Genomic DNA, 9,934 nt, shown 5'->3' on the forward strand with positions numbered 1-9,934 from the left:
ATAACTGTTTGGAATTTGGTGTAAATATTTGGTTTTTAAAGACAATGTTCATGGTTTTGAAGTCATTGTTTCATTTGTTCATTTTGTAAATATATGATGTTTTAAGTTTTGAGAAATATTTTGACAAGCGTACAGAAATAAAGTTGTTTCTTAAAATGCTATCTAGAAAACTAGATTTTTGTCCATGTTTTAGAAAACAGTATGTAAAGACGGCATCTGAAACCATATGTCCATGTCATTCTAAATGTGTTTCTGGTTATTCAATATACAATATATTTGCTTAACACTATTACAGAACCTATAGGTGTAGGTACGATTACAGCCTACTTCAGAGTATGAGAAAAAAAAGCAGTGACTACACAGTGAAGTAGCCTTCTAACTCCTGAGTGGTAAAACAGAAGGATTTACCCTATTATCCCGAGTTCACCGATTCAAGCTCTAATGATGCCACAGCGCCGTGTGCCTGGGAGACCAGGGGAGAAAAATCTGCACTGCTCTCTGGGTGGGAGGGATGGCAAGGCTGGGTCCTCGGTCATTCTCCACCACCCTAGCTAATCTTGGAAGTGTGTGTGTGTGTGCTCTTTCTCGCTGATGAGGGCTTTCCTCCAAGTGTGTTCAGTTGCCATGTAATGGCATGGCAGCACCTCGGAAAAGACGCAGTGTTTGACTTCACCTGCCTTGGAGGAAGCCTGTGTTTGCCTGAACCTTGTACAGGTTGGCAGTTGTCATACGATAGGGGAAAGCTCTCTAGCTGATGGCAGCAAATTGGTATAATGACTAAAATTGGGATAGAAAAAAAACACAGCTGTGTGCGAGTCTAATAAGCAGACCATTTCTATACTGAAATGTAGGTTCTCCTCAGGACCGCCATATCTGATCTCTGATATCACCATATCTCTCCCTCAGAAGAGCTTCATTATCTAGGTCCTTTTTTTGAGGCCACCATGACCTGGTTGACTAGCATTAATCAGCCCTAACCTCCGTTGTTCTATGTCCCCAGTCTTGCTATCTGGACCTGAGAGACCGTTGCATAAATCGCTATTCACCACAAACAATGGCACCGAATGTTCAGAGCCCAGTGGAGCATCTAGGAATAATGAGCTGCATTGAATTTTAAGAAGGCAATTTTGATTGAAGAAGGCTTATGGGTGGACAGTACTGCTCGCGATGCAGCTGAACCCCCCCCCCCCCCCCCCCCCCCGGTCATCTGCACCAAATCGTTTCTCATAAAGTGGGGCAGGTGCATTTGTTTGACCATGTCCCCTGAAATTACCATCGAAAATGAGAGCTTACTCCTCAGCTGTAGCGCCGTTGAGCCCTTTGTGAGTGGCGCAGGTGTGTGTGCCGAGTGTTGTCGGGTGCCTCATTCCCGTCCCAGACGGCGTGACGGACCGAGGTTCTGGACTAGCCCGGCGCCAGCATAGCCTCTGCCAGTCCAATGTAGTGAAGCGTGGCCGAATCCTTCTTCGGCTCGGTGAAGTCTGGGTCCGTCGTCACAGACACGGTACATGGATCCTGGCACGGCTGTGGGTGGTCCTGGTTTGGCATGACAAGCCCTGTGAAGATCAGAGTGTCACTGAGAAAACTGTCCTCCTTTTATGGATGTGACAATCACATACTGTGAAATTCATGCCAAAGCTGTTGCATTGTCATATTTATCTGATGTAGTTGAATCACTGCAGCTCAGAAATATTAACCATCTATTGCCTGTAATGCTCTTTGGCAGAGAGAATAACATAAAATGTATGTTTTCTGTTTTTTATCAGAGCAGCTGCAGAACTGATGGCAGGATCGGCCAGTGTAATCATACTAATGATCCTTTTTATGCTGCAGGAACTGTCTGAACTCCAAAACTTTGTGCTCCCAAGCACAGGTAGTCAGGTACTCCAGGGGCTAGTGCCCAGATTAACATTTCATTTCCTCTGTGCCAATCACTCTGGGTAAACACAGACACTGGCTGTGTAAACCTTTGGCAGATTAGACCAATTGGACTGTTACACAGTCATGAAGGGGTCGTCCAACAAGCAAATGAGAATGAGAACGTCTCTCCTTACGCCCAAGACATCCATCTGCTCAGGGTTATATCACCTGCGTATTCTGCAGAGTCATGGCTGGCAACAACTATTGTTTTTTTTCAGTTACAAGTAAAAGAGGTAAAGATATTCAGTTAGACATTAATTAACAACATTATTACCACTAGATTATGCACAGACTGAGCCAGCTCAGCGATCGGATTTGACTGTGGTTTCAGTTTTATTACAGAATTTAGGTGAATAAATGTGGTTGAATCTGGCAGGCTCCACCCGCTCCACCCGCTCCACACGCATCTCCTGCTGGTCTTTCCTTTCATTATACATGAAAATAGAAAGCATTCCCCAGTCACCAAAATGAACTGGCTGATTCCAGTACAGCGGTGCAACATGTCCAGACAGTCAATCTACCTGGAGATCAAGATTGGAAAAAATAAGCATGTGGTAGCACAGTCTCATGGTGGAAGAAAAAACAACACATTGTTTACCATCTCCAAACATAGAAATCGTATCCCAGCAAATCACCATGGAGACGGTGGGGTGGGCAGTAAATGGTTACGATTCAGTGACCTCAACCCAACAGAAAATATACCTGTTTAAAGTATAATGATGCAACACCTCTCTGTGAGGATGTTTGGTGCTGTAATGGATACTGTGAGTGCGATTTTTAGTGCACTATTATTGTACCATTCTGACATTTCCCATGTCTGAAAGGCTGCTGTGGAGAAATGTTTCATTGTCACAGACTGTACAGTTCGTAATTAAATAAATAAGATGAAACTTGGTCCATTTGGTACACAAAATGACAAATGATTGCTTATATTTGGGAGAAGTAGAGTTCGTAAACAGCTAACGCAGGTGAAGGGAAGCATCCCTTGTAGTGTGCTGAAACTAAATCGCCGTTCTGAGTTCTCGTTCTGCACATACAACGGCTGGAGTAGCGATGCAATCAAATTATACAGGATGTGACATGAAAGCATGCGAAGACAGTGGGACACAAAACTCATCTTTACCAACCAAAATTAGACTGTAGTCTAATTCTCTAGCCTGAGCCGTGCCGCCTCCCAGAGAGAGGACGGCCAGTTATATGACAAATGATGATGACGGTTACATGACATAATGTAGTACTACAGCCGCTGAGCCCCGACTGCTTGGGTTTTCTTAATAGCACGCAGCAGCAGTGCTCAATCAGGTCCTGTATGCAAGGTTTCCTCATTTGTTTCTCTCTTTTGGTGCATCTGCTGAGGAAGAGATGATGGGGAGTGCTTAACAAATGCTCCTGCATAAAGAATTAGAGTGTAGAATATATCTGGAGGGCCGGTAGCAGTCCTCCACTTTTTCAGTGGTTTCTGAGTGTTTTCTTCCTGATTCACTGATTGCACACCAGTGGTTGGTTGGTTGGGGGGTGGTTGCTGTAGCTGTCAAGTATGTGAAAGGAAAAAATATTATATATATGAATAACACAGCAGTCTGGGGCATAAAAGGAAACATGTCTGCTGACCAAGGATGATAAAATGAGGGAATTGGCATAAATTATTGCAATGGCTGTAGGTCTAGGGTCTCTGGAGTGTTCAATAGGTAGTAGGAATTGCAGAATAGCAAGGACACCTCTGATCTATATGTGCAGAGAGTGCGCACTTCAAAACTTTCTTAGATTTCATTTAGAAACTACTCAGAAGAAAATGAAAAGCAAATGAGAAGTAAAAATCAACCCTAATACGTGTTGGCCTCATAACGGTGGCAATGAGAACACGATTGGAACTTTACACTGCGCGTGTGGCCTCTAGATTCATCTGTGATTCATGGAGATTCATCTGTGAGATGGGGGGACCAAAGGGTCTGACTGACTGAAGACACGTCTGGACAGCCCAGATGTTGGGGACCAGTCCTCTGTCTGAAAGCAGCAGGGCTATCTTTCATCTCTCTGCAGTTCATAAGAAAGTCAAAATACAGAGAAACTATAAACTGTCTCAAACTGATTCAGTGATATGACACTTCTTGGCTTCCTCTGTACTTCTTTTAAATATTCTATTTAAAAACATTGTTAGCAATCATAATATCACAGAACTAATCTGGACCATAGACCAGAGAAGGTCCTCTGGGACTTGTGAAAACCCGTAGTGCCATCACCAGGACAAAACAGGCAAAGCCATCAGTCTCTTATATACATGAATTACTCAGACATTATACAGTATATATCCACAAAACACTGTTCATCATTCTCTCTCTGTTTCTTTCTCTCTGTGTCTCTCTGTTTCTCTCTCAGTCTCTATCTATCTATCTATCTATCTATCTATCTATCTATCTATCTATCTATCTATCTATCTCTCTCTCTTTCTCTCTCACTATGTATTTTAGCCAGGCTAGCTGTGGTTGTCCAGGGTCCAGGAGTTAGCAGCATACAGATGGTGTTAGGAGAGGTGTAATGATTCCATTTCATGGTTTTGCCCCTCATGTCTTACACTTCCATGCTCTAATATCATTCATCCCTCTTCGGCTTGCTACAATGAGAACTTCTGATACTGAGACTCAGAAAGCCTTTGTGTAATGATAAAGTAATACATATATTGTTATCTTAAATGCTCCATATGTGAGCACAGTAGCTCTTCACAGCACAAATATGTGTTCAGCAAGTTGTTAATGTTGAATCATTCTCACCAGTTCACTCATATGTTTACACACTGTACACATACAGAGGAAAACATGGCTGTGTAGCAGTAGCGCCGCGGTGAAGGGCAGACGGGACGCAGATGTGGGAGCAGGAGGGAGAGACGTCTGCGCAGACAGACAGGACGCAGATGTGGGACCAGGAGGGAGAGACGTCTGCGCAGACAGACAGGACGCAGATGTGGGAGCAGAAGGGAGACGTCTGCGCAGACAGACAGGACGCAGATGTGGGAGCAGGAGGGAGAGACGTCTGCGCAGACAGACAGGACGCAGACGGGGGAGCAGGAGGGAGAGACGTCTGCGCAGACAGACAGGACGCAGACGTGGGAGCAGGAGGGAGAGACGTCTGCGCAGACAGACAGGACGCAGATGTGGGAGCAGGAGGGAGAGACGTCTGCGCAGACAGACAGGACGCAGATGTGGGAGCAGGAGGGAGAGACGTCTGCGCAGACAGACAGGACGCAGATGTGGGAGCAGGAGGGAGAGACGTCTGCGCAGACAGACAGGACGCAGATGTGGGAGCAGGAGGGAGAGACGTCTGCGCAGACAGACAGGACGCAGATGTGGGAGCAGGAGGGAGAGACGTCTGCGCAGACAGACAGGACGCAGACGTGGGAGCAGGAGGGAGAGACGTCTGCGCAGACAGACAGGCCGCAGATGTGGGAGCAGGAGAGATAGACACAGGCGCAGACAGACAGCACGAAGGAGAGTGGGAGTTAAAGCACATGGAGGTGTGGCATTATTTCAAAGCTAACAATATACATGGGCACACAAGGGCCCCTGTGTTTGTTGATTGATTGATTGATTGATTGATTGATTGATTGATTGATTGATTGATTGATTGATTGATTGATTGATTGATTGATTGACTGATTGATTGCAAGTAGTAAAGAAAAAAGCTGCACAACTTTAATACATATGACAATCTCAGTGAGAACAAAAAGACTTCTGACTTCTAACAAAGAGGTAGTAAGGACAATATCTATAGAATGAAGCTAAACTACATGAATCTCCTACTCAATTGCCCCAGTGTTAGTCAAACTGAGCTTACTTTAGATATGGAGTGTGGATTCTGGTACTGAATCAGCTGGTGCCTGATAGCACTTAAACTTTTTCTCTCTTGGGTAAAACCCAAGTTACATTGGCTTGGGTTTTACCCTCTACAAATATAGAATCATGCCTTGTAATTAGCAGGCCACAGGCATGTAAGCTGTCAGAACAGGCATATGGATCAAGAGAAGGAAGTAAGCCACTAATTAGACTCTCATGACTTCAAAGCTGGAGGCAACAGTTTCATCACGGGGCCACAGAGAAGTCCGTCTCTAAGCTCTTTTGGGGAAAAGAGTCCGTAAGGTTATAGAGAAGGAACAGTTCCACAGAGACAGAGAGAAAGAGAGAGAGAGAGAGAGAGAGAGAGAGAGAGAGAGAGAGAGAGACAGAGAGAGAGAGACAGAGAGAGAGAGAGAGAAAGAGAGAGAGAGAGAGAGAGAGAGAGATTGAGACACAGAGAGATAGCTTTATCTATGATTTTCACAACTTGAGAACAACTTGAGGACTTGTTCTAACTAAACCATCACGTCTCCTTCTCGCGATTACCTCAGTCTCCCCCTCCTTTATCAGCACCAAGTAGCAGGTACAGAATGGTTGATTTTATCACACCCCAAAAAGCCTTTAAATGATTCGCTTTAATGATAAATTATAATTATAAAGCTTTAAGTATAAAGCTTTAATTGCTAAACTATTTTGTTCAGGAAATACATAGTCGTGTGTGTTGTTTGTCTTTATTATTATGATCCAGTACCTAGTAGTATGTTCCTTTTTTAGATATAATTCATGCAGAAATGTGTGTACATCCAAAGGTCTAATAAACCTTTTCTTGTAGTTGTATATCTCACATGCAGCCTTTGCGGGCTGAGTGCCTATAACAATACACGATCAATAGCTATACTATACTTTTTCACATTAAGATCCCACCTAAAGGCACAGATTAAAATCAAATACAGTGAGATTTCAACTTAGTCCAGTTTAGTCTGCTGTAAGAAGTTTTGGGGTGCAGGGATTGGTCACAGCATCAGTGCAGCGCATAATATTTTAATGCTCATGTTGAACCTGCAGTTGAGGAGTGTACATAATCACCATAAACAGAGAAGAACAGGCTGAAGACACCACAATGCTCAGCACTCTTATGTAATTTTAAACATGATAAGCACAAACAAGTTACACAGGGACTTACTAAAGTGACAAGGTTGCTGATGAATATGCCAAGGTACTATAGCCTACAGAGCTCTTCCATATTATTGTGGAGCCATAATATTGTGGAGCTGATATAATGTTTTTTTGTTTCTGCCTTTGAGGATGCTGTGGGTTCCTATGAGACGCAACGCTTTATAACGATGTTAAATCATAAACGGAAAGAAAAATAACAGAACCGAAATAAAAATCTAGGCTACACTTAACACAAGGATTACTGTCGTAAGAGAGTTCCAGGTGTGGTCAAAGCTTCAGAAGGCCTATATGAGTGTCCGTATAACGACTTGGAAAGCTGGTGCGATTAATATAATCCCGAACCACTAAAGAAATAACCTTCTCTGGGGCCCATGTGAAGAATGAGAAAATGTACACGTTTCTTGTCAAGGTCAGGAAGGAGTTTGTGCAAGATTGCCATCTAGTGTTAACAGTGTGCAATAACCGACTCAGGAAAACTACGATACATAAAAAAACAGGGTTTAATGACAAGGATGACAAGGTCTAATTAAAGTGTATCCATCATTCAAAAATGGCATAAGTTCAAGGTGCAAAACGTTCAAATTGCTTTGGAACCTCTGACACCTTCGTCTGCTTGGCAAGAATAGCTTTAGTGAATGCCCTATTTTAAAAAAGCATCATTCATAAGATATGAGACTAAGCCAAACTGGTCAAAGGTGTCAGTGGAACAAATAGGTAATATAGTGGAACTAATGCTTTAAACCTGTGGAATTATCCTGTCATTTCATTTGGATTACAACCAGTTGTTGGAAAATGCACAGATACTGAAGAGACCCTTAGGAAAAAACTGGGCTTAGTGAGATTTAGCTTTCTGTTGCACTACGATTTTTGCAGAACCTCTCTGTTGTCTTCCAACATGCTTATATCTCTGGTTTAAAACTGTGATGAAAGAGCTTTCATGTTAAAAACATCATTTATATAAATTATTTGTTCCAAACACCTTCTGGAAGACATGTTATAGGGAGAAAGAGAGAGCGAGAGACGTCTTTGTCCAATTGAATCTTATTTAAGGTCAGTGACAAAATGTATTTAGTCTGATCCGAACATTGTATGAAGTTATAAACGTACATGTTCCTTAAAGTTTAATAATCATTGCAAATAGTGATATGAGTATTGGAAGGGTCTTACTATTGCATCTAGCTCTGAAATACAAGAGAGAAAATGAATGCAATGACAGAACCATTCACCACTTAAATAAACATATAGACAACATGGAGTACTCAAACGACCTTAGAGGTACAACATCCTGTCATAGAAATGACATCCTTTCTTTTCAGGAAAATATTTCCACAAGAAACAACAAACCAGAGGTAATCTTTGTTTTTTAGGCATGTTCCTTTTTAGGGGAAGATATATTTCTGCTAAAATTTGTCTCTGATGAACTAGCAAAATGTTTTTACCATAAATGGGAGTATCTGAAATCAAATACAGTCCACTTTGTGCAAATGTCTCATGTAAATGCTCCTTGCTATGCAGCCATTTTCTCAAGGACTCCCAAGGGTGTGTTGAAGAGCTTCCTGAAAGCATTTCACCGAGCTTATTGCTTGTAATGAAGACAGTTTAATGCACCATCCATAAGAACAATGTGTGTAGATTGGTGAGTATTTTAGTTTTATTTGATTAAATGGTTAATCTTTATATCCCTATAGTAGTGACAGATTACTCAATTACAGAAATTTTCTTTTCCATCCACTGATGGATGCTTAAAATTATGAATCAGTCCTCTCTGAAATTTGGAAATTCTGCTGCTACTGCACATTCAAAGCCTTTGTTGTTTTCCAGCTGTCACGGCTTACGTGAAACCACCCAAAGCCATCCAGGGGGAGCCTTCCACCGAGACAGTATAACCACGGCTCTGTCGTTTCTGGAATAAATGTCTCATCAAACCACAAGAGCCATATTCAAGCTAAACGAGATTGCTACTGCAAGCACCAAACCTATCCGAGCGTAGACCCATGGACCAGAGAACAGCTTTATTAAAGATTTATATTCTCTCCTAGGGTTTAAAAAAATTTAGACCAAAGCTAATTGACTTCATATTTCTTCCCATCAACATAATGTTATAACTCTCAAATGAATGTATTACAGGTACTTTTTGATTCACTGTGACATTAGTTGTGCTGTGTGGTATTATTGTTAATGTCTTTATATTGTTGCTCACGTAGAAACTCACATTTGTAGTATAATCTCCACAAACTGAGAAGAGCAGGTGTTCACACTCCCATCATCTGCACCTTCTGCAGAGGAAACAGTGGAGAGCATCCTGACCAGCTGCCTCGCCGTGGGGTTCTGGGCCTGCAGTGCACAGTGAGAGCGGCTGAGAAGATCATCAGCATCTGTCTCACCCCCCCCCCCCCCCCCCCACAGGACATCTCCGTCACCTGTCTCACCCCCCCCCACAGGACATCTACGTCACCCATCTCACCCCCCCACAGGACATCTACGTCACCTGTCTTACCTCCCCACAGGACATCTACGTCACCTGTCTCACCCCCCACAGGACATCTACGTCACCTGTCTCACACCCCCCCCCCCCCCCACAGGACATCTACGTCACCCGTTTCCGCCCCCCCTACAGGTTATCTACGTCACCCGTCTCACCCCCCCACTGGACATCTACGTCATCCGTCTCACCCCCCACAGGACATCTACATCACCCATCTCACCCCCCCCACAGGTAATCTACGTCACCCGTCTCACCCGCCCCACAGGTAATCTACGTCACCCGTCCTCACCCCCCACAGGATATCTACGTCACCCGTCTAACCCCCCACAGGACATCTACGTCACCCGTCTCACCCCCCCCCCCCCCCCACAGGACATCTACATCAACCCGTCTCACTCCCCAAGAGGACATCTACGTCACCCGTCTCACCCCCCACAGGATATCTACGTCACCCGTCTAACCCCCCACAGGACATCTACGTCAACCCGTCTCACCCCCCCACACGGACATCTACATCAACCCGTCT

The sequence above is a fragment of the Brachyhypopomus gauderio genome, chromosome 18 (assembly GCF_052324685.1).
Source record: "Brachyhypopomus gauderio isolate BG-103 chromosome 18, BGAUD_0.2, whole genome shotgun sequence".
In the NCBI taxonomy this organism is placed as follows: domain Eukaryota; kingdom Metazoa; phylum Chordata; class Actinopteri; order Gymnotiformes; family Hypopomidae; genus Brachyhypopomus; species Brachyhypopomus gauderio.